Source organism: Chiroxiphia lanceolata, chromosome 9, assembly GCF_009829145.1.
Source record: "Chiroxiphia lanceolata isolate bChiLan1 chromosome 9, bChiLan1.pri, whole genome shotgun sequence".
Classification (NCBI taxonomy): Eukaryota; Metazoa; Chordata; class Aves; order Passeriformes; family Pipridae; genus Chiroxiphia; species Chiroxiphia lanceolata.
Window position 1 is genome coordinate 8,122,369 of NC_045645.1, and position 25,663 is coordinate 8,148,031.

Here is a 25,663-nt window from a genome sequence, read left to right on the forward strand (position 1 = left end):
AAATTATTTTGAAGAATGTCTTCCTCAGACTTTTCCTCAGAGGTTTCCCAGAGGTCTAGGCTCTGGATCTTTGCAGTATAATTTGAGAAGGTAACAAAGGAGTTGGAAACTTTTGGATTTTTAGTCCTACTGTTTTCTTGGATTACTTAATGTCCAAAACACATCTGCAACATCCTCTGCCTACAGCAAGTGTATCACACAAGGAAGGCAGATCACTTTGCTGTTTGCTCAAAACCTTTTCTGCCTTGTCTGTTAAAAACCACAAGCCCTCCCACAACCTTTAGACTTCCATGGCCACCATGAACTTAATCACTAACATTTTTAAATTTTCATTTTTACTTCAAAGACAGCAAAATTCCCTGATGTGAAGACACACAAACCTCTCCCACCTGTGTCACACACAGTGTCAGTATTTCCTAGGTTGACACATATCAAGATGTATCAGAAGCACAATTACAGCCATTTTTCATTATCCAGTCATGTCAGTCATGGAGAGTGATAGCAAATATTATGGCAGGTGAAATTCTGCCCACATTTTGCCTCCTACTAAGAAGTTTTTTGCAATTCATGTAGTGGATAATAAATACCAGGAGATTCTAAATGGTCAAATATGACCATGGTAAAGCAATGGAGTCTTTTTTTGAGATGAGTAGAACTCTAACCTAAGTGTTGGGTCTGGCTTTCCTGAGATGTTTTAAAATATTTTCAAAACTAAAAATGCTTTTTTGTGCAGCAAGTGAAGCTCCATGCTGTTCTTTTTGAGAATACAGAAAAACCTGATCAAAGTACAATCAGATAAAACATCTGATTTATTTTCTCTTCTTACTGTTCTGCAGAAAGACAGAATTAAAAAATCCATATCTGACATGTGAACAAACTGTACCATGTCCAAAATATTTCATTTTGGAAAGATACATAAAAAAGTAAAAATAGGAGAACAAGTTAGCATCCTGCAGGGAACCTATCTGTTTGATAAAATATTTAGAAACATCTCACTTGGCTGTCTGAAATAAAATGAAATGGGGCATACTGAATTCACGTCAAAAATTTATTTCAGAAGAAGAGATAAGGAAATGAGCACCAGAGCTGAGATAAAAGTTCGCTTTTCAAAAAGACAAACATAATTTTAGAAGATCAAAGTGTCTTTAAGGCCATAAAATGAAAGAAAACCTGGTTATTAACACATTCATTTGCTTCTAGATGCTGTTATACAAATATATTTCTGGGAATCCAGTGCCTAAAAAGTAATTTGTGAATAAGTCAATACTTATTTTTCTACACTGATACATAGGCAAGGCTCGAGCTGTTTATGAGGGGAGGAACACAGTTTCATGCATAGTATTCAAAAGTGCTCCGAGTTACAGGAAGACTCATCATTCAGCCTGATTAGTTTACAGGAACTGAAGCAAACAACATTCTGTGTTTTCTTACATATTTTATGACTATTTTCATATAAGCAAAAATCAGACTTTGTCCTTTCTGAGGAAACGACATTTTAGAGCAAGGAGAGAATTACAGAGTCTTCTTTCATTTAACTCTTCTGACAGCTTTGCTTCACTCAGTCACTTGTGAATATTTCTGAGTTTTATTTTATATATTAACTTCTCCTATGAGATTTGCTGTCACCGAATGTGATATTCAAGGTCAACACTGCAAATGTGATTATAAATGAAAGCCTTTATTTTGGCTGAATTTAAAACCTTGAGTGTTTTCTGTCCCTAAACAAACATGGGAAATCTCTTTTGCATATTCAGGAAAAAAATTTTCCTTCTTTTCCCAAAATTTGCTCTTACTTTGTTTGCAATTTTCCTTTTTTCCATAAATCTTTATTCTCTTGGTTAAAGTTGCTGATGTATCTAAATTAACAAGTCCTATTATTATATTCATCAATGGAGCAAATTTGAGCTCACCTCTGAAACCCAAAGCAAAGCTCTGCCACACCACATTTTCATCTGCTTTCCAGAAAGGCAGGGATTATCCTGTAGCACTGAAGGCTCTGCTTTCATGGTAGGAAGGAATTCTGGATTTTACACTGTTTGCTGGCTATGCACAACAGAAGAATAGACAATACCATCTGAGCTTGGGACAATTAACAGGATGTCTTTAGAATATTTTTATTACGTTAATCTTTTCTTTTGCTTGAGCCAGCATTCCCCTTGAGAGGAAGAGAAATGATGCTGAGACAACTTACTATTGCAAATTAATTGTATGGTCCATTTCCCAAGCATTTAATTTGGCCACAGCAACCTGTTCAACTCAAATGAGTTGTCAGAAAGTGACATAAAAGACAGGCCAAGTTCTTTAGAGGTGGCCAGTAATTTTAAAGGATGAAGGGAAATGGCTGGCACTATTGCTTTTATCCAAGTAAAGCCTCTTCTAAACAGGGTAAGGGAAAATCAAGTGATTTGGCCTCACCAAAATTCATGCTACTTGAGACTTTTTGAAATGTTGATTGAAGGTGAACCACGGACTGGAACAGAAGACTGAGGAAAGACTTCATATGGCAAAAGCATATGAAATATGTAGAAAAAATGTAACATTTCTTACTTCTCATAACAGATAAGTCTGAAATTTGCAATATGCATTTGAGATAGGAATTGAAATAGATGCATCTGCTCAAGCCTACATGCAAGGCAGCTCTCCCTACCTGCACAAGTACAGTCATGTCTGTTCTGAAGAGGCCAGTACATCAGACCTCTTGCTTCCAAGTCAACAAGGTCTGATTTTGATCTTTTACAGCATGGTTTGTTTATTCTTTTTTAGTTCTGGCATTCTAGAAAATATTTCCTTGTGTGTAGCCTTGTCTGCATCTACTCTTGGTATGTGGACCTCTGTGATCCAACAATCCTGGATCCTTAACCCATGACCTCCAGCTTTCCCAGCCTGCTGCCTCAGTGCTTCTCTCACAGCTCTATGGATTTTAGCTTTTCAAAGTCCAGTTTGATTCATTCTCTCAACACAGGAACTTATCTTCAGGACAAATATTTTTGGAACCACGAAGGTATAATTTTATAGTTAAAGACATCACATTTTTCTGGGAAAACATAAAGGCAATTGGTAATGGATTAGATAGAATTTGACATTTGATCAGACTCTCGAGGACTCTCTCCCTGAGTAAATTCTTTTCCACTAGAAATGTTTATTGTTCAGGAAGCAACACTTAAAATTTTCTCTGCCATGAAAAAAGTCTTAAGAACCTTACAGAAGGTGGTGTATGACCTTAAAGAAGACCTCCATCAGCCTGGTTAGTAATCATAATGATGTATCCTTCTTCCACGAAGCAGGCAGGAGTAACCAAATACTTCTGATAGGGAATTACTCTTTGAGATTAGGACATAGACATTTTAGTTATAGGGAGTAGAAGACTAATAAACATGAATACAAATTTGGAATAGATGAAATACTTGTTCTGGTGCATTTTCAAGATAATTAGTTCCCATTTTGTTTGCATGTCCTAGAGATGACTTATTTTCTGATAATTACTTTTCATGATTTTAGATTTCACAGAAGTATGATTCACAGAAGTGCAGGGACTCCTTTTACTAAAATGACCTTGAAGAACAGATCTGTTTCATTCTGTGCTTAATCTCTTCCTTTCCTGACTCCTCTTACCACTTTTAAGAAGCCAGAACCATCAGCTACGTTCCCTCTGCAGGCTCCGGGCTCCTGCCAGCTCGACTGCCCTGCAGATGGTGGCCAGAAGCAAAGCTCTTTGCAGGGTTTGGGCACAAGCTTGTTCTAAATGTTACTCAAAAATCCTAATCTGAGTCTTGGTACCAGATATCCATTCATTTATTAAGAATGAACACAGCAGACAACTAATGCTGCACTTTTTCTGTTATTCAAACCTGCTGCTAACAATGAAGAAGATGATGTCATTCCCTGGATGTGACAAAGGACTAATATTATATGCAGTAAAAACAATGAGTCAACAGTTTCTATGCCCTTGAGGTCAAAGCATTCAGCAGTTTTGAAAGTAGACTGTTCTTTTTTTGTGCACAGAGCTTGTAGTTGTATATTAATACAAAACGTGTGAAATCAAGACATTAATTTAAAATGACAATTAAAAAACCAATTTTTTTTAGTTTCAAAGAGAATGTTTCAAACTAAAAGCCCAATTCAATTACCTTATAACATAAACTAATTGATGATTTTTTTTCCCCAGATATGTTAAATATAACATTGCAAAACACTTCTCTTTTTTAGGTCAAAACCACCTTATCTATGGTAAGTTATCATTTGTATGATCCTGAGAGGCACTCTGCAGTTCCCAGTAACAGGAATATGAACTGTGAGTATTAATGCGTAAGTAAATAATATGAAATTTTCTGGAGATATTTTGTAATGGTGTGAAAGATAAGGAAGACCTTTAACATAAAAATGTGTTTTGACAGATAACTGAAAGCAAGCTGTGTAACAATCAAAGTTTCCCAGATTTTCTGGAATACACGAGGCATTGACCAAATCCTGGCCACCTCTAACCACAGCTGCATCTAGCTCAGGGTAGTGCTCGAAGTGTTGTGTTCATGCAGATCCTTCCTTCAGCAACTCTGAAACCATTATGAGCATTATTATCCTCCTCATACAGGCAGTGAATCCAAAGCACAGAGAAGTGACAGCTCAAGGTCATTTAAAAGTCAGGAGATTTTGGAAAAGAACCGAGATTTCTCAATCCCTGTCCAGCACTCTGCCCACTGGGCTCCATTGCCTCACTGAGCATCGGCCTGATACAGCTCCTTTTCCAAACTAGACAGAATTTAACAACTTTGAGGAGTTTTCAGTTCACCATATTGTTGTCTATAATAGTTTTATTTTGTGAAAAAATAGACTTGCCTAATTAGATCAGGTTCAAGTGCAAGGGAATCTCAGCTGCAGTCTCCATTCCTGTTGTCCTTCAAATTTAGAGACAGGGGAGCAAACTGGATTATATCTAAATGGGCTTCTATGCAGGAAGAACTATCATTTTGCCTGCACTGACACTATCTATCTGTGTTTTGGATTAAAATAAGCTTTAGTGTGGAATAAATAATATTCATCATCCTGACAATTAACTGAAATGAAATCTCAGACTGAATCCCAAGGAATTTCTTCTGGCATGCTGACAAAGTGCTGGACTAAGTCTTCTCAGTTTATGCTGACCACTTTAGTGTGTCACCTAAAATAACTGCAGTGGGTTCAGGCATAGCTTGTGCAGAAGATCCCAGGCCCAAGTGATTACTTACCCCAAACATGGAGAGCACATCTGGCAGCCTGGTTGGGCAGCATCCTGACAACTTTATTGAAGAAGTAAATGCAAGAGGCATGGCTCAGGCTGATCTGTTAACTCTCGTGTCTCATGATGCTTAAGAAACTCTTACCTTTTAGACATTTAAACCAAATATTTAAGACCTAAAGACATCACAGGTGTTTTTGGGGTTCTGTCATATGGCTCAAGTGAGACCAGGAAGCTCCTGAGTTCCCCAGCAGCCACAAGGACTCCAGGACTCCACATGGCTCCTCAGAAGTAACAGAACTCAGTGCATTTTAGTGATGAGGACTTGTTAGAGCATTTCAATTGCAACACAGACATTTCCACCAAAAATTACTCATAAACTCAAACAAAATCAGACAGATTTGAGACAAGGCAAAATAAAGAGACTAAAGTAACTTACAGAATTTTCTCTGGATATCTCAAGCTAATTACAAATCCTATGGTGTGCAGAGCCTGGTATTTTCATTTCCGCAGACCTGATTTCGATGTCATGTGAGGGAGTGATGAAATACATTTCCCATGTGAAGAAGACAGATATTAGTCTCAAGTTGTGAGAGATTTTTGCAGGCAACATTTCTTACTGTCTAATGAAAGCCAACACCAGAATGTACTGCAGGAAGATTCACATATGCTGCAGCCATGTAGGTGTGCTGTTCAACTCCAGTCACTCACAAATATATTTAATTATATTAAACTTATTCCTAGTTTATGTAATATGTAGATTTATGAACTACAAACAAAAATAGAGGCTTGTATCCTAGTGTATTCCAAGAAGGCATCTTCACCTGACCTTTGTTTTTAAAGCCCTAATCCCAGCAACCAACTGTGAAAACTTTCTTAACATTAAGTACTTTTAGTACGACTGAAGCTGTTTCTTTGTTAAACAGGATATTAGAAGTTTAAACTAAGGACAGAGATTCCTATTCAGGTAAATAGTAAAGATCATAATTAAAATTAAACATGTCTTAATAATTTCTTGTAAATCAAAGCTTACCTAAGCAGGTGACACTTCCAAAAGAATATTATAACGAGGCTGCCAGAATGCAAAGGCATATTACGAGGTATCAACAATTTTTGTGCATGTGAGGTCTGACAAAACTATACTTTCGTTCATTGTTAGACTGTCAGCACAAAAATATCAGATCAGTAGCATTTATAAATTTATAAAGACAAATGTATTCTTAATGTTAAATACTGTAGATAGAAAATAATAAAAAGTTTTTCATGAAATCATGAAGCAAGTCATTGGGCTTTGGGCTATTTTGTGTATGTGTTAATCACATCCCCATTAGAAGTGTCAGTAGGTTAGTCCTTTATTATATGTTGCAGTGTCTGTTTAGAACTTCATTCATAACTATCATTTCAACAAACCAATTTATACAGTATAGCATCATATTATTGATCTGCAACAGTATTATAAGCATGGATATAGATTTAGCTATGGTCCAGGCCAGAGCTGGAGCCAATCTGTTCCTGAATTGCAAGACTGGGTTGGGAATGTTGGGTGGAGGATATCCTAATGTTAGACAAGCAGCTAAATGGGTATGGTGAGTGGGCTTTCTTACTGAGCTGAAGAAATAGGGCAAGATTTTAGTTGGGATAATTTATTTTCTTGCAGAAAATCTGCCCTATCAGTTAGATGGAATTATTACCCACTCACAGCATTCTTCACAGCTAGAATGGTATTACTCATTCTCCTTAACAGAAACCTAGCACTGTGGTTTCGGTGACACATTGAAAACTTATTTTGATCTTTCTTGTGCTTTCAGATGGCAATGTATTGTCTCCTTCTTGATCTCAGAATAACGTCCACACTGAAAAAAATAAAATTAAAGTGAATAAAAGTTGATGTGGATTTCTTTGCAAATGCTGGTTATGGGCCTCCCACAATGAATCAGGTTTTTCTCATGAAAGTCTCCTATGTACTAGTTAGGAAATTGTCTATATTATTGCAAATGCTGTATTACGTATGAGAATAAAATATTGCCCTTTAAACAGGAGTGGATGTTATCACTTCAAATGTGCTTATATGTGTTTCCTGTGCTTAGATATAGCCCAGCAATAACAATACCACAATTACCAGCATGTATAATCTATAATGTGGCCCCGTGTAAATCAACACACAGCTGAAGGCGTCGCACACATCCTGCAGGATACCACTGCCACTCTGAATTGTTTCCGGTTAACGCCGTGCATCTGCAGGATGATTTCGGAGCCCTGCTCAGGCTGACTCCGAACTTACAATACTGGAAGTTACCTCCTTCTAGTAAGGTCTAGGCATAGACCTCAGTGGGAAACCAGAAAACCAGGTTTAGACGAAAAACAGGTTTTGATATTTTAAAAATATTTAGGGGATTTCCAGAAAGGGTGCAAAAATCATTATAAGTATTGCAAGGGAAAGTGTTTTGGATCTCAATTCAGTTGTTAAATTACTAGAATAATCCATACCTGGGGTTTACATAAAGTGGAGACTTAAATGTATGATCTCAGATGCTCTGTCATTCCCTTCAGAATAGAGCATAATTTCTTCTCTATGTAAAATATCTGAAAAATAAACATTTTTGGAAGCAATTTTACAAAGTCAAACTAAAAATGAAGTCCAAACTAAACCAGAAATATGTCATTTTCATTGCAAGACACATTGCAGCCATACATTCAGAACAATCTTACAGGAATACTCTGACAATGTCTCTGTTGTGATTCAGACAGTGATTCCAAATTAACTGGATAGACTCAGAAATTAAATCTAGTTGACATGTTCCGTGACTTTATATTTTTAGTTAGTTCTCTGATTCTGACTTTTCCAAACAGATGTTAAAAGCAATACAAAGTTTTAAAATACTGGAAAGCACTTTAAGATAAAATTTATAGATCTGATCCATAAAAAAAAAAAAAAAAGTGGTGTCAGTTGTGTTATTTGACAATTTTTAGAACTGGACTAAATAAGAACTGGACTCTAACTCTCATTCTGCATTATAACTGGGGGACAAACCATCTTTCCTGAGTATATGTAATTTTCACTGAGTCTCTTACAACCCACCAGAATTTTAGTATGTTTTAAAATAATAATATAGCAATATGGAGAAACATATTATGCAAACACTGTTATTCTTCTTGTTCTGATACAGGTCTACCATACCAAAGAAAGATTCTAGCTGGAAGAAACAATCAGGGCAGTGCTTGCCTGAAAGGTATTTCAAATTATCCCTTTTTCTTCCTGCTTTTGGTACAAAATAATGTGATGAATAAACAACTTAATTTATGCATTGGAGAAGCTCACAGGGGGTATATCTTGTCTTAACATGCATACCTGTATTGCAGAGGTCACTGAGGGGAGCAGGGCAGGTGTGCAAGAAGCAACCACGGCCTCGTGGCCAAGGGTAGCTGAAGAACTAACACACACATCCAGGGAGAAATAACCAAGGCCTTCTGCACTTCAGCTCTTCAGGGACATACAGGCCTGCTATAAAACAGTGCAGTCATTCAGATCCATTAAAATGAATTTTTCCTGTAAGTTTTACTGCCTTTTCTCTATTGGGTGGTACATTTCACATCTTATGTTCCCTGTTATTGCCTTTTACTTTTTCTAGTCTGATCTTGTGTTGAAAGATGCTCATAAACTTGATCACTTGTGCTAAACACAGTTTGGGATGGCTGCCTTTTTAACTATGATTGAAGGAAAAATACTACTGAATTTACCTGTATACATTAATCCAGCTGCTCTCACAGCAGGACCCTCTGTAAGCACTTCATACCCCTTTGGAATTAAGTCAATGTACATTATCATATGACAGGGAGCTTGGCTGTAGAAAAACTTGGAAAATTAGAGTCTGATGTGCCACAGCCACACCAGGGTAAGTGCACAGAAGCTGAAGTTGCAGATGAACTATTCTGCTTGTCAGGATTTGGTCTGACTCCTGGGGTATTGCTGAAGTGATCTACATATATATAGGACACATCCATGGGGCACAGCATGGATAACCCTGCCTGAACACACACAGCTCTTCATCAGTCTGTCTGCTTAACCCTGAGCTGTCTTTTCATTTTTGTACATGATCTGGGATGGACACAGGTCTGTGGGTGCTGCTCTCACTCAGCAGGCAGACCCATCTCTGCTCACACAAGGGGTTTAAAATAAAAACTTGCAAACCTGTGATACTATGCTTATGAAATAATTATTAATTCTTTAAAGGTGCAGTTACTTTAGTTAGTTGCAAAATGCAGGTAGAATTAGCAAATTATATTTGTCTTATTTATTGCTAACTTCTTAGCTGTGGCACCACCTTGTGGACGGTACTACATGGAGTGAGAACAAATGGCAATGAAAACTAAAACAGGCATTGTGGAAAAACAACTACAGTCACACATGATTTGCTAAAGCAGAGTAAAATAACAGAGTGAATTATTTCTAAAAATCCACGTATGAAATAAAATGTATAATAAATACTGTCATCAGGGTACTCAGTTGTCTTTGCAGCTTTTACCAACTCTTCTGCACATCAGCCAAGAAAAGTGGCAGCCTTCAAAACTAATTTTGTTCCTTCTCAATTGACTAACCAGCAGCATGTGAACCCCAGTTCTGTTGCTGCTGTATAAGCAGACATGAGTTTTGCAACTATCCTAAGCAATGAGATCTGCAAAGTCAGAATCATAATGCTGAACACATGGAGAAAACCTTGGGTCCTGCTCCATAAATGTAAACTCAACAGTGAGATTGGTGTCTAAGCTAAGCCAAAAGAAAAATAATCTCTGACAAAGATAAACTGGTGGGTCTTTCAAATGCTCACTGAAATACAAACCAAACAAAAATAAATTTAAATTCCAGTCTGTTGGTCATTAGATTCCCAGAACCTTTCACAGTTGAGGTAACAGGGTGTTCCTGTTATGAACACTCTATCTGCTGTACATCTAAAAAGATGAAACAGCTTATGCTACTAAGTTTTTTTCCCTTGGGATATTCATACAGTAAATATTACAGTTATTTTACTTTTTGTACTCAGTAATAGCCTACTATAAGTGCACTGTTAGGAAAAAATACAGGGCTTTCAAACTCTTAGTGATTATTCTTATAGATTGGCTGTTGTTTTCAATTTAATTTAATTATTTATTTCTGAAAAAACAAGGCATTGGCTACTCCTTATTCACATTGAGTGCAGAGATTCTGTTTCTCCTTAGGCACCATCAATGTAATTCTATTCCCCATTGCAATCAGATGCATAGTGCAGACTTATTAATGGCCTTGGATGTATCTGGATGGAAGTTTTCATCCAGAAAATTGCAGGAGCAGTTACTGTAAACACAGTGACACAGAAGAGACTGAACCAAGTCTATTCTTATATTGAACTCAGTTTATAAAAGTATTTTATTTCTTATTTTTTTGAGCACATGTAAATGTTATTTTTGTGCCCATCACATTCAGCTGATTTGCTTTTAGGAAAGAAGCTAATAAGCTGTGAGGCAAAAATAGCTTTATATCTCCATAATGGTATTTTCTCCAGAGACTTGGAACTCCCTTGAATATTTTAATTATCTCTTTCCTAAAAGTCAACAGAGTAGCATGGCACTGTATTAAAATAATTTTCTCTGGGTTTCTGCAAGAACTGATTTCTTGCTGAATTAGCATATCAACCAGGAAACCAATTTCCCCAGCATCAGTGACCTTATGTCACTTTATGTATTGCAGAAGCGAGAGAAGCGGTTTTGGAGGGCTGCAACAGTTTAAAATTATTCCCTATAAACCCACTTATTGAACTGACACATGCAGGAGGCAAACCCCTGAAATTATGTTGCTAATCTACACGGTTTAGAGGAGGATTTCTGCATTTCCAAATGTTGCACCCACTGACACAGAACCATGGTGGGTATTAATAGAAAATGGGATGGAACAGGCAGAAATTTAGTCAGGCTGGAGAAAATCCTGTGAGGGAGAGAATGAGTGAGAAAGCAGCCAGAATCCCCAGGGTAAGACCACGGGGTACACAGCCCTTGTGTGGGGGAACAGAGGGGGCTCCTACCACAGGGAGAAGTGGAGAAAGGGATCAAACCTTACACATGAAAGTTTCAGGGGGTCCTTTAACAAGAGGAGAATTTTGAAGTGACATTCAGAAAGCCTGCAAAAAGGGATGGATAAACCTGGCCTCCTCGAGCCCAAATGCAGAACCAGTCTGGTCTACAGAAAAACAAAGTGCTCAAGTCTCTAGCTATCAGAAGACACGGTAATACTATTATGTTATTTAATACTTTTTTTTCAGGGAATGAAAGTTGCATAAGCTTCTATGCTTATTAGACATTAGATTTAATTTCCCTGAGAAATGGGTGACTTGGAGCTAAGTCAGGCTTTGATAGATGAAATAGGTTATACATTTATAAAAGGAAAACAGTACAAGTAGGAACTGCTGCTAGAGGTGTCAATTTAAAGTAATACTGTCCCCATCAAACCCCCAGTCCCACGCAGAGACTATAGAGGAGCCTGAATCAGAGGAGATATGCTGTAAAAGCATTAAGTCAGGGAAAAGTGGTGGCAGAAGACAGTAACTTATGACTAAGTGTATTTGACCTTCATGTGTTATTTTTGTCTGAAGTCTTAATTTTGTGGTTTTGGGATGGGCTCATCCATAGCAAAATTTGACATCTTCTAATAATTATCAGAGGTGCTATTTATACATTTATGTCTTGGTCTGTCAGTCTCAATGTGACTCCATGTATTGATAAAGAAACAGGTTATTTACTTACTGTTTCACTTGCTGAAGTGCAACCCCAAAATCAAATCAAATGCTTTATAATCTATTTATCTCCTAATTCCTTGTGCAACATTTCTCATTTTCTTGTTTTCCAGTGTGCTTTCCTTTTTATTCTTAGAGGTAACATGAAAGAAAGAGTTTTCAAAAGGAGGAAGATCTGGGAATTCTCAATACTGCAAGTTAGTTTGTTGGCATTTTCATGATGAAAAACCACAGGTGAATCTTCTTACATTATCTTTGCCTTTCCACATAAGTCTTGTTGTTTTAAAACTATGAAAGCCTTTTTGGAATTTAATCTTTGTTCTTATTCTGAAGGTGCTGTAAGAATAGTTACAAACTAAGTGCCATAGAATATGCAATGCAATACATATTTTGATTTTACCTTGCTCAAATTATGATATTCTCAACTCCTTGAGACATAGTATGAGCTTATTACTGAATATGTCAAAATACATTTTAATTTATTAATATCAGTACTAGTAAGGAAAGAAATTGTGGAACAAATCAACAAATAAATTCTGCACCATAAAGCTCCAAATATTAATTTCTAGAGTAAAGTATGTGATAAGATTTTACAGAGCCAAATTAAACTAAAATATGTGTGCTCAGATAGAGAGAGGTTGTTACCATCTGCAGTCCAGCTGAAGTGAGAGAACATTATGGGTATTCAGTGTCATTAAGACCCAAGTCATGTCTATATTTGTATTTTTAAGTGAAATATCGCTCTGATGAGACATTCAAAATACTTAGCAGCTCTCATTATGCCTTTTCTGGGCCTCAGCCATCTGGATGGATTTCTAGGGTCACAGCCTTTGCTCTCTTTAGGATTCCTACATAGTTGAGTTCCAGCTAAAATGCTGAAAAGACATAACCAAACTGCTTCAAATATTCACAGTGTGGAAGCACCTCTGGAGATCATCCAGTCCAAACCAGTCCAACACAAAGCAGAATCACCCAGAGCAGGCTGCTCAGGAGCTCACCCAGTTGGGTTTTGAGTATCTTCAAGGACATCAACTTCAAAACCCCTCAAGGCAGCCACATGACAGGTGCTCCTCTTAATCATCTTCATGGCTCTTTCCTGCCCTCACTCCAGTATGTCCATGTCCTTCCTCTTGTGGGGAGCCCAGAGCTGGGCACAGCACTTCCACTGAAGTCTCACCAGTGCTGAGTAAAGGAGAATAATCACCTCCTTTGATCTCCTGGCAATACTTTTCCTAAAGCAGTCCTGGATGCTGTGGGCCCTATTTTCCAAGACATATATGTTTACAGATATAACAGAATTTTAAGGACATGACAAGTTTAATATTTCCAGAGTCTGCTATCTATCAGGGCAATACAAACTATATTACTCTGCTAATACATGCTTTATGTCAGTATCAGGGATTGTATTTATGTTCTCATTACATGCTTTTCCTAAATAACTGGCCCATTAAAACCAGTTGTTTGGGATGACTACATAGTGCCTTGTAAAAACATCTGTGCACAGATTGCTAAAGGTAACACTGAAAACTAAGTGCAGATCAGGGCATCTTCGTAGGAATGAAGGCATCCTGGAAAACTGGAATTCTAAAGAATAGGAATTCTCAGTTTCATCATGTTGTTAGTGTTAGGATCTAAAGATAGCAGATTAATTACTATTATGTTTAACTCATAGATAACCTTTTGTAACAGTAACATCCAGCTCATAAACTTCCACAGTTTCCAAAGGCGCTCCACACTATATCAGAAGCCAAAAATCCAGTTCTCCCTAATGTATTCCTGAGAACCTTCCACTTCCTCTGCAGCTGCCACAGTGTAACTGTGGACAATCCACTTACGTATTGATGATACACAAATTTGCTGTGGAGAAAAGTCCATAGATTTTCCAGTGGGTCCTCAGGCAGCCTAAAGAAATAAGACTTCTATTAGATTTGTTGTTTGTCTTGGCAAGGAAGAGAGCAACCTTGTTCTTGAAAAATCTACATTAAGTTCCCCATCTATAAACAATTTTCATCAGTTCTTCCATCTGCAGTATAAGTCTTTGTTTGGCAAACAATTGCAGTGTTTCTTGTTATACATGTCAAATTGTTTCTGTTCTGCATGAGCTATGATGATTTAAAAGACGAAAGTTTCATGTGGTGGAAGGAGTTTGTTCTCTCTGAATCCAGTAGTGCCTTTATTGCCCTGGTTGGCCCATTATTTCTTTGCATTTCTCATAGTCTGTGGCTGCAGAAAACAGGAACAATTAGGTGAAGCAAAACTCCTTGCCATTAGTGACATACCAGTACACGAGCCAATACACAGTCTAGCTAACGTCCTTTTACCTTCTGGAACAGTTTAAAGCAGGATGCAAAATATTCTTCCAAAAATATACAAAGTAATTTCCATCCATTTTCCTATAAAGCTATGCCAAAACCCTGGGAAAGCCTTTTGACTCCAGCCTACATGCTCAAAAGAAAACTTAGGAGACTGGCAAAAACCCACAATATAATTAGGACAATGCTGGGACTCAGATTAACATTATGAAAAGTAAACACCTTTCATACCACTCCCAGTTCTCACATATCCGTGCTGAAGTGACATTAAAATTCAGATGCAAGGAAGCAGAGTAGTTCTTCTCAAAACAACACTAGATTGGCCCAGGTGGCCACAACCTGCACAATTTTTCATAGACTGACTTTCAAACTGCCTCATAGCTGCCTCTTGGTCTCAGAGATGTTGAATATCTTTCTCAGCTTTTTCCAATGCAGACCAGATGTTCTATTGTGATAATTCTCTCATGGGCCTTTTCCATTTTGACTCTCCATCAGCTAGGGATCCAAAGAGACATTACTTGAAAAACAGGAACCATAAAAGAGCCAGGAACTTATAAATTAAAACATAAACATTAATTTGTTTTCCAAAATACAGATGTCTTTTGTCAGTTCAAGCCTTGATCTCTCCACCAGTTAAAGGCAGCAGTTGTTCTGTGGAGGCATGCACTGGAAATTAGCCAACGGGCATTAACTTTTGGTTCTGATTGAACTGAGGAAAATTTGAAACAGAAACACAGAATTAAAAGTTGTGATAGTAATTATTGTCTGATAACATTTTAAAATGCTCATGACGTTAATACCAGAAAAAGTGTCTTACCATAAGGAACTGTAAATTACTGAAGCTTTTGGACAAGGCTCGGAAGAGTCTGGGGTTGTCTTTGATGATGGCAGGGGCCTTTCCTTCTCCTTACCTCACTGATCTGTTAAGGCTCAAGGACAGGGATCCATCCCTGGGGAAGTGGATCCTATGTTGGTGACCAATACAATGGGATTACAGCAATGTGGCACCACCGCAGCTCCAGAGGAAGGCACTGGGCTGGAAGAGGAAGGGACACAAAGCAGACACAGCTTTAAAAGAAGACTTTCATACATTACAAACACAAGTGCTCAAGGTTCAACTGCATATATTTTGTAATTACATAACACATCAAGCCTTGTTTTCAAAAGGCCACTGAAAAAATTACTTGATATATCAGTATTATTACTATACCTTTTAACATTTTATATCAATAAAACTTTAATATGAGAATATTTAAAATAGCAGAAAGGCTAGAGGCAACAAAAGAAAACACCTTGAAAATGTGCATAATAAGGAGATAAGGATTAAAAGTTACTTTCTTTTTTTAACATGACCTACTTGTGCACTAATTTTTTATCTTTAAAAAGTAGCAATTCACAAGTCACACCTCTTCATTCCCTTTCAAATCAATTTTATACACCTACACAATTCTTCTGACAGCGGATTACTGCAGGTGTACACTTAAATTTGGAGTTTCCAGTCCTGTTGTATTTTCTTGATAAAATCTATTAGTACAAGAGATTCATATTACTCTGCAACTTTCAGCAATTAACCCCTCTCTTTATGATACACTGCAACTGAACATTTTATCCTACATATCAGCTGTACAACAGATTACTCTTCATGATGTAATCAGTCTCCTCTTCATATAGGCATATACAAACAGCTATAATTTCTAATACAATCCACTATAAAAAGTATCACTGAATATTTGCCCTTGTCTCATACTCCTCCAGAGACTTCTGCTTTTACCAACACTGGCTTTTTCTAGAGCTTTCTGCTCAGAATAAGGCAATTGTTTGTCCTTTATACCAAGGCTTGTCCTGCCTCTGTACTACAAGGAACTCACTTGGTGGAGCAGGGATTCTGAGTAATCATTATTCCCTCACTGGAATAAATCCTTGCTTTCCAACACCATTTGATTACAAGCTTCACACATTCATTTTCTTTTCCCAGGCTACAGCTTCTCCTCTAGATTTCACACCATACTAATATCTGTCTGTACTCTTATACTTGAATTGTTTGTGCTTCATTATTTAAGTGCAGGGAATTCTAAGTAGCTGTTCCCACTTCATATGCTCTTCCCTTGAGGGGTGAACTACCCTCTGCTGTTCCCTGTCTCTCGAGGAAGAAACAACTTCCATGGAAAGGAGACGCAAAACTCCTTTCATGGCTTCACATTAAGAAAGATCTTTATTTTGACTGCACATGCTGGTCCCAGCAGAATTTGCTCTGAGGTAAAATTTTAGTCCTCTATATTGCAGAAGTTCTAATATTCTCTTCCCTAAGGAGTAGACTGAGTTAAAAGCTGGGAATATGCATTTTTCTCAAAGGTTTTGCCCTAGCTCACACAATTCCTCAAAGATGCCCTTCACCAAAAATGTAGAATTCTATTCCAAAAGAGGCTTTGGATTGCTATGAGAAACAAAAGGAGTCAGTCAGGAACTCCCCAGCATCCACAGATGTTTCTGTAAATTTTTAATAATATGTTAGTAATACGCATTCATAATTTTATCTGTTAATTTATTAGGAACAGTGACTAACAGTGACTAAGTAGTGACTTTTTTTGATCTATATATGTTAAAAGTCACTAACAGTGACTTTTTTTGATCTATATATGTTAAAAAAGAGTTGTCTTTATAAAATTCCCAGACTACTGAAGGATGAAAATCTAAGTATTTCAATTCAATATGAAGTAAACAGTTATTTTAAATTTGAAGTCTAACGTGGTAGATGTGCATTCACTTCTACAGATAATTTTAAGTAATAAAATTCAGACTATTATTGGTAAGAATTAGGAAATTATTTCCTGGCTTTGTCATGTCCAGATCACAAACTTTTGTCTCTTTTTTGATCCCCATGCTTAGTCAGACATCCACTTGTAGGAATAGCAACCTGTGTTCTCCTCCCAACAAAGGGCTGGTACAGCACCCTATTCACACACCTTAATCCTTTTTACTCTCCTCATCCCTTCCAAGAAAGCCACTCCAACCAACAGTCCCTGGGTACATTGCCTTCACAGAAGAAGTGGTTGCATTTTCAGCTGGAGGTGTTTCAGCAGGGAGGCACTTCTCCCAACCCTTCCCTAGATGTCGCCACAATTTCTGGCTACTTCATTACAGCCCTAATTACTAAATGGAAAACTATCATATAGGTTCCTGTTTTCTTCATATAGAAGAAACAGAAAACTGTATATTCAGAGTGACAAAAAGATGTTTAATGCCATACTGAAACTTGAAAACAAGGCTTGTTTTCACACTCTTTTTACCTCCCTAACACTCTGCCTACCAAGTACATTGGCTCATTGAGTCTGGAGCTGGTTGACCTTTTCCATTACTTTGTGCTGGAACAAACTATCTCCTCAAGGATATTTCCAAGGTTTCCAGATTCAGCTTTCATTCATGCTTTGCTATTTTTTTCTCTCTCCACAATTTTTTTCAAAGAATGCCTTTCTGCCCTTATATGATTTTGCTACCCAAAGACTCATTTATGCTACACAAATACTATAGGACACAATTCTGTGAGTTCAAGGCAGGATTCAGGCTTGTTAGTGTTTTAGCTGAATCATACTGAGTTCTGGGGACAATATCCTTGTTTCCATCCCCGTTTTTCACCTCTCTGTAATTCATGTTTTGTTCCTGTGGAAATAGCCTTCAAAAAGCATATGCTGATTTCTACTTGTGAGTGAAGTTTCCATATTGTCCAGAAATACGAAGACTCTCCAGTTTATTGCAAAGACCACCAAAATATCTTCAGATTTCCTAAGTATTTCAAATCTGTTGTGCTGAAGTAGTCATTGATTGGTTGTCCACAAGATGGGGCTTCTACAACAGAGATCTTTGTATCCAAATTTAAGATTCAGATGTAAAAGCTATGAATGGCATCACAGTTGACAAGAACATATTTTCAAATTTTGGCACAGGAATGGTCCTCACAAAAGGAACTGCTCTCCTCATTTCTTGAGTAAAAACGATAATCCCTCAGGAAATCAAAACAGCAACAAGTGATTTTATCTTGTCCCTAACCCTTGCACTGTGCTGGTGTACAGTTTATAAGTCAGAGGCAATATGCACATTACAATCAGCCCGTGGCTGGCACAGATTCTGTGTGGTCACCTACACCTACATGAGGTTTTGTGGAACTGTACACAGACCAAAACACCAAATGAAGTGCATGTGGCTTTGAGATGTTTTCTAAGTCAATATATAGCCTAACAGTTGAATTTCTAAAAGTGTGCAAGTCCTCTGTTAAGATGATAACACTCCCAAACGAAAGTTAGAGAAAGTAGCTCCACAGAGTATGTAATTTCTATAAACTTCCTATAAACTGAAAGAGGGAACAGTTTGCTGTTAACTAACTGTAGGCATGCCCTTCAAAATAAATTAAAAGAAAAATATTCTTAGACACAAAAATTTTGAAACATTAAAAAAATAGCAATAGACTTACATTACCTTCAGCTGTCTTGTTTCACTGTGTGGGAAGTGTTTGTTTAAACAGTATGTGATTTGTTTCTCTAAACAAAAAAAAAAAAAGACCTCTTTCCTCTTTTGTCATGTAAGTAAACAATCAAGATTTTAATGTCTTATAGGAATCTCCCAACCAAAACCAGGACAGACTAAGAGATTGTACAATTACCTCCTTGTATTCATTCTCATAGTATTAGAGGCATCAGGCAGACTTACTTAATTTATGATCATTCCTGTTTTCTGCATGATGTAGTTGTTTTCTAGAATTTTTTGCAGGAAAGACAGTATTCCATCAAACCACAGAAGTGTTTGGGCATGCAAAAGCAAACACTGGTACAAATTTCTACCCTGTCCCTCCCAGAGGAGGCTGTACCCACACAGACTAATGAAAAAATGAAACTGAATGTTAAGAAGAAGAAACATTTCTGGCCAGAAGGTAAAGCTGATTTCTCAGAGGCAGTCATTCACAATCACCTAATACTTTTAGTGCAAAATCTTCAATGGTTCCTTCTCACATTCCTTCTGTTCAGTCTCCAGTAACTTGTCTGCTGCAATTCAGCTGCCTAAGCTGTCACAGACCAGACTTTCAACAGGAAGTGCAAAACAGCACCCTTCAGAATAATCATCTGGAGAAGCATAAAATAAGAAAATCTGAGTAGGCAGGAATTACACAGAGAAGGATAGGGAGTGACAGGCTCTCCAAACTGCAGTCAATGATGTGTTATGAAAAAGGAAGGACACTAAGTTTGATAAATGGCCTTTTTGCACACACTAAATAATACTCTCTTTACTCAATGCTGAGGTTTTAACTGGAGTACTCTGTCCAGCTTGGGATGCCACACTTACTGGAAAAGTGGACTCTTGAAACATATGGGAGATTTACAAATCGTGATCCATAAGGAAAGACTGAAACAAAGCACCATAACAGTCTTCAGGGACCTAAAATTTCTGTAACAATACCAACAGGACACATAATGAAGAGTTTGACTTGTAGCAAGCTTACATATGAGGAGAAAATGTGAAACTGGAAGGGATTAGAACACAGTACCTGTAGCCATCATTCGGTATCCAAACAGTTTCAACGGTTTTCTGTCAAGGAATGATGAAGATGTAGATGATCTTGGACTGGACAGAGTTGTCTGCCAGAGGGTCACACTCCATAGGTTCTCATGAATCCTTCCATGCATCATTTGATCATTCTGTTATTGCAGAAGACCTATAGCTACCTACCAGTAGAAAACAAAGATTTTAGGCTACAGGAAAAATGGTGAAAATCAGAGAAACAGGAAGACTTAGGAGAAGGTGAACAAGAGGTGTTTTAAGTTGTGCAGCAAAATATATATTCAACTTGGACAAGGGATAAATTCTCCAATTCTGCTTCAAAGAGATACAAGAATTTTGGGTACTACCTTACTGTTGCGGCAACCTCAAGGCCTTGTGAGGAATAAAAATTCTCAAAGATAAATGCTGAATTCGGACGAAACAATATCATGTCCAACCTCATACCTCTCAGCAATTGAGGTAATTCTGGCTTTTAGACCTGCTACTTCAAATATCTATCTTTTCCCACACCTTGGGCAGAATATCCCTGAAGCTGCAGTGACAGGACCTGATGACTAACAAACTGGCCACTGGTGAACTCTGGCTAGAGCTCACTCCTTGCAGGTTCAGGAAGTACTTACACACAGCAAAAAGTGAAGAAAGACCAACACTTCAAATAAAATTTAAAAATAAATTAAAATTTAAAAGATTAGTTAAACCACAGATTTCTGTGTATTGACTATCCACTACTTGTTGAATGCCAGCCCAGTATTCGAGTCCCAAAGCTTGTCAGGAGGACATGTCAGCAAGTCACACACCGGCTCAAACACAACAGTTATCCTGCAGAGCCTGTGATTTCTTAGTATTCTGCTATTGGAAATGTCACCATCCATTCCATTTTCCCGATTTTTTACCTAATTTTTTCTTACTGGCATTTTCTAAGGGCAGAAAGAGTGAGAATCAAAACAACACAGCATTAAAGCATCTGTTGTAAATCACCTGAGAGAAACAAAACACTATAAACTAGCCAGGAACCTTTTGGGGTTATCTCCATATAATCTACTGCAACTAAAACCATTCCTGACACACGTGACCTAATCGGCCTTTCAAAGCCTTTAGTAAACGAGATTCCCAGATAATCATTTTCAGTGCCAAAATACTTTTGCAGTTTGAAATAATTTCCTAATGTCTACCTTAAATCTCCTACTCCAATTCCATCACCTCTTGCCCTAGACTCACTGAACATAAAAAAATACTTTTTCCTTCTCTCTGCAGAGAAACATTTTACATTTTGGAAGATCATTACTGTTTTTCCCAACACTTTCATTTTCTTTAAACTAAACAACCCCAATTCTTTCAGCCTTTCCTCTTAGATCATGTTTTATAGGTCTCTGATCATTCTTGAAGTTGAGACTGTGGTAACACACGGTACACAGAGAAAAAGGAAAATGAACTCCTACACAAAATTCACCAGGGAGCTGGGTGACAGAGGGTTTGTTTGAAGAGGTTACTTTTTTATGACGACTGTTTGCTTTGTTGTTTGGGTTTTTTTAGTGCCAAAATACATGTCCTTTTTCTTCTTTGTGACATACAGTGTAGGTGCCCCAGTGCACAGAATAGCTAGGCATTATACTCCTTGCTGAAAAAAAACATGCTGGATCTGGGGAAAAGAGTTATTATGGAAGGCAAGTTATTTTTGCCAATAATGGAATACTTATCCTTACCAAGATAGTATCTTCAGGATAAATTAATTTAAGTGGTACTTGTGATACCAGGATAATTTAAGCAGAAGTTTAAGTAATTTTCAGAAACATGAGCAAAATCCTGCATCACAACATGCATTTCAGGGAAATATATTAGTTCCATAATTGCTTTCTAGAGCTGCATTCATTCTCCTGCAGAAAACAATATACAGTTGTAATATATACTGAGAAACGGTTCTATGGTTCAGCTAAAATGAACAAAACTAAAACCAATCATGTGTATTTTAGAAGATGCTATGTTCTTTATAATAAGATAAATTAATTCCATCATTCCCATAATCCGATTCACATATATAATAGAAGAATGTAATTTAATTCCATTCTTCAGAGGTATACAAGGTCTTTTTTTTTTTTCCAGAAAAAGGTTTTAAAATAGTACTGTGTCCCACTAACATTGCCCAAGCAAACAGAGCTATCTCTGAACCTCTGGGTACCATGGCATGGAGAGATCACTCAGAAGTTAACTGGGCTTCTGTATATGAATTGGGAAAACAATCTTATCCAGAAGAAAGATAAGACATAATAAGAGACGATAAGTGCCAGGAAAATAAGCTTGATGGAAAAGAAGTGAAAAAACTTTTCCATGCTGAGGACAGAAAAGGTCTTTCAAAAACTTTTACTGAGCATGACACATTAAATATATCCAAAATGTTGTCCAACAATAACATGACCATGGATCATGTAAAATGATGTCATTAAAGGGCCTTTTATCTATAAATTAGGCAATTTATGATGTCAATTTTGCAGAGAAACTATTGGGGTTTTACGTTCTCAGTGGATTTTAGATTTTTAACTCGAAAGGGATTTCTTAGTAAGATAGTTCCTCATCTCTGGCTAGCTCATACAAGCCTTAGGAATACAGCATTATGTAACTTGTCTCTCCTCATATCAAAAACCTACAAAATAAAACGAAGTTTGCCTGCATGCTTTAAAAACATTTTTCTTGAATTTCCATTTTGTTTTGAAAAATAGATTTCACTTAGAAGACGCTGGCTGCCAAGAAGTGATTACAACTGACCTATGCATGACATTGTCATACCAAGATGTACCAGAACATGAACTCTGTACACTGGCAAATTTGAGACTATCCCCATTTCTATTCTGACAACAGATTACAGCCAACTGTTTAAATGTTTACAGGTGAGAAAAAGTTTCATTGACTTAGGTTGCCAGGTTGATATTAGTTTGACACAAATTTTTGTATTTGCCTTCATCTTTTCTATGTGTAGTATCTATGCAGCCCTTCACCACTACATGAATCTTTCCTCCTCTATAGGATCATTTTAAGGCTCTAGAAAACCCAGTCTGATAACTACTTGTTCCCTAAACTAAGCAGAGGAAGTAAAAACCAGAGAGAACTGAAGTAATCAGTTAAACTGTCCCATGGTTCCGCTAGAACAAAGAAACTGTGCTCATAAATCACATCCTCTAATAAAAAAAAAGGAGACCATACAGACTACTTGTGAGCTTCCAAATCTGTATGGAACAAGGACCTCCTGCAGCATGGACAGCTCATAAACCAGGATCTATTTTGGTTTGGCCTATACTCTGTTTGGTCCAGTCACCTCTACTATTCTGCACATGCAAGGATCTGTATCTGTTTCCACGAAGCAGATCCCTCTGAACAGCCTCTGTGCTTACCAATATTATCTACAAAGAGCAGGTACAGTGAAGTCTGCCAGGTCTGTTCAATCTCCTTCAACTTAGGAATAGTAAAAACATCTCATGTGTTCTCTGGACAAAAGACTCCCATCAACTGCTTATTGAGCAATAAAAGGACAACTGACCTCTACCTTGACAAGCTCTTCAGCTGCTTTCTTGTCCCCAGCCTGCAAAAGAGGGTATCAAAAGGAGAAGGTTCACAGCCACACCATAGCATACGCAGGGATATTTAAAAACAACATTTGTAAACACAAGAATGTTTCCATTTTCCATTTTCTGGACCGCTGTACAACTTTTGAGCTGGTGATGCAAAGCCATTATTAACAACCTACCTGACATAACAGGAGTGAACAGCCTAGAAAACCAGTGGCTTCAACCATCCCTACTTCCAAGAATCCAGGCATGACTGGTAGTCAGAGCTCTCACAGGTGCAGTCTGTTGTATTGCAAAGACAAATGTGAACTGCTGCTTCCTCTTTGGTCTCTGTGAGTCTGCCATGAAAAGGAGATCTCTTCTGGCACTTAACAAGTCTGCATTTTTTAAATGTGCCCAGATTTCAAGTGAACACCCTGTACCTACCAATGGGAAAGTTTTAACTGGGTTTAGCAGTTATTCCTTTTGGAGATCTGCCTCAAGGTAAATAAATGCAACATCTATACCACGGGACCCAGAGCACATCCCATCTATGTCCCGACTGTGTATTAGGATGAGACCAGGGCCCCATGTTTGCACTCTGGTTTCCAAAGAAAGGAAATCTCGGCATGTCAGCCAGCAGGGAGGCACCATATGCTCCCACAGGACCTCCTCAGATCGGGACTCCAAGCCACAGTGTGGCACATGCCTGTGGTCTACACTGAGCTACACCAATGACACAGGCCAAAGCCTCACAGAGAGAACAAAATATGAAATGTCATCTGAAATAAAGAAGTCTTTCTAGTTGCCCATAATCTCATTTTCAATGTTGCCACTGCACAACTGAAAATACAACTGAAAATAGCGCTGGATTTTCACCACCAGGTTCTCACAGCAAACAGTTCTGACATTGCCTTAACCTTGAAACCAGGACTGGGTGAGGCTGAATCCTCTCCAACAACTGCTTGCCCAATTCTGTTAAACCAAGCCAGCAGAGTCATAGGATAAACACGCAAATGAGCAAGTCAAGTAAAACAGTCATTATTTACAGCAGCAACGTGCCATTGCAAAGCCTCTTTATCTTGAGCAACACTCACAATTCCTGCACCGTTTTCAGTTTCAGTTTCCTAGAAAAGCCCGAAACTGTGTTTGGACACCATAAATGGCAGCAATGACAGATTTCGCACTGTGGTTGTTTAGCTAATCTGTTGATAAGCAGCAAAACAAAACTCCCTAAAGAGCAAGAAAATGAAATCTCCAAGAAAGAACTTATATGGCTAATCAGCAAAAAGTCTGTTCCCAGACTGACGTCCACCAGCAAAGATTGTGGAGCCAAACTCGTCACTGTGAGTAGATACTCTAACCCAGACAGGAGGTCTGGTGCAAAGCAGGGCCGACCTGTATCAGCAGAGAACTTGTTGATAAGAAGCAGCCACGCTGCACGGCTTTACAGACAGAACTTTCCAGCTGGTCTGCACCAAATTTGCTTCACTTTAAAAAATACTTCAGTTCAAAAAATCGATTTTAAAATATTTTCCATGGCATGGATCTGAAAGCCAAAGAGGGATTTTGAAGAACCATCACAGACAATAAAGCTGGAAAGAACATCTATAGGATCATCCTGTAAGGACCATTCCCTTCTGTGTGGGTCAGGGCTGGCACACCAACAGTGACATAGGGGCATTCGCTTTCCTGAAACGTGCATTTATCTGTACTTACCTATATTTATATGCAAGTGTGAATACGTTTTTTCAGAAAGAAAAGGAGCTAAATACATGTTTTCTATTAGTATCTGCTAATCACGTAAAAAGCCTCTAGAAACTTAAAAGCAAGACAAGTGACAGCCGCTGGTTTTGCTCCACACTGGGGCTCAGTGCCCTGTCCCTACACTGGCCTGTGCCCACTGGGGTCACGCCAGCGATCAGCACAGGGATTCCCTGCCCGGGCACCCACTCGCGGGGGAACCCTTGGGAAGGTCCCTCGGCCTCGCACAGCCCACCCCCAGCCGGGGCGGGCCGGGTGGCGCGGGGGGTCCCCGCGGCCGCCACGAAGGAGCCGCCCCGCCTTGTCCTGTGTTTTCCCGTCCTGTCCCGTCCCGCCGGGCCCGAGCGGCCGCTGGCTCCGCCATGGCCGGAACACAAACAAACACCGCGCTCGGGGGCGGGGCGAAGCGGCTCCCACCATTTTGGGGCCGGGGGAGCCCAGCGGGCGGCCGGGTTCCCTCATTCCCGTCCCGCCTCGTCCCGCCTGGGGCGGGCAGGGCTGTCCCCGCCGCGGGGCCGGGCGGGGGGCGCG

At 38.4% G+C, this 25,663-nt stretch overlaps 2 long non-coding RNA genes across 9 annotated transcripts in view; one reads left to right on the top strand and one right to left on the bottom strand.

Annotated features, from left to right (window-relative positions):
- LOC116790659 overlaps window positions 1-23,016 on the top strand; it is a 32,921-nt gene extending 9,905 nt beyond the window's left edge. For 2 of the 4 annotated variants that reach the window (XR_004358442.1, XR_004358445.1), the window contains exons 3-7: window positions 4,207-4,305; window positions 8,380-8,442; window positions 8,573-8,761; window positions 12,087-12,207; window positions 22,851-23,016. This is a non-coding gene — a long non-coding RNA (uncharacterized LOC116790659). Of the gene's footprint in view, window positions 1-4,206; window positions 4,306-8,379; window positions 8,443-8,572; window positions 8,762-12,086; window positions 12,208-22,546; window positions 22,715-22,850 lie in introns of all 4 variants that reach the window. The other 2 variants (XR_004358444.1, XR_004358443.1) reach the window with 2 other exon arrangements.
- On the bottom strand, window positions 1,660-25,662 carry LOC116790660. 5 transcript variants are annotated; one of them, XR_004358448.1, is made up of 8 exons: window positions 25,088-25,662; window positions 20,311-20,316; window positions 19,819-19,992; window positions 15,103-15,321; window positions 11,984-14,994; window positions 8,562-8,711; window positions 7,700-7,795; window positions 1,660-7,065 (listed from the first exon to the last, which is right to left on the bottom strand). It is a non-coding gene; the product is annotated as an uncharacterized LOC116790660 (long non-coding RNA). The 5 variants fall into 5 exon arrangements; XR_004358450.1 differs by having other exon boundaries at window positions 13,809-14,994; window positions 19,819-25,662; XR_004358449.1 differs by having other exon boundaries at window positions 8,562-8,714; window positions 13,809-14,994; window positions 19,819-25,662.
- Between the last annotated feature and the right edge of the window lies 1 nt (window position 25,663).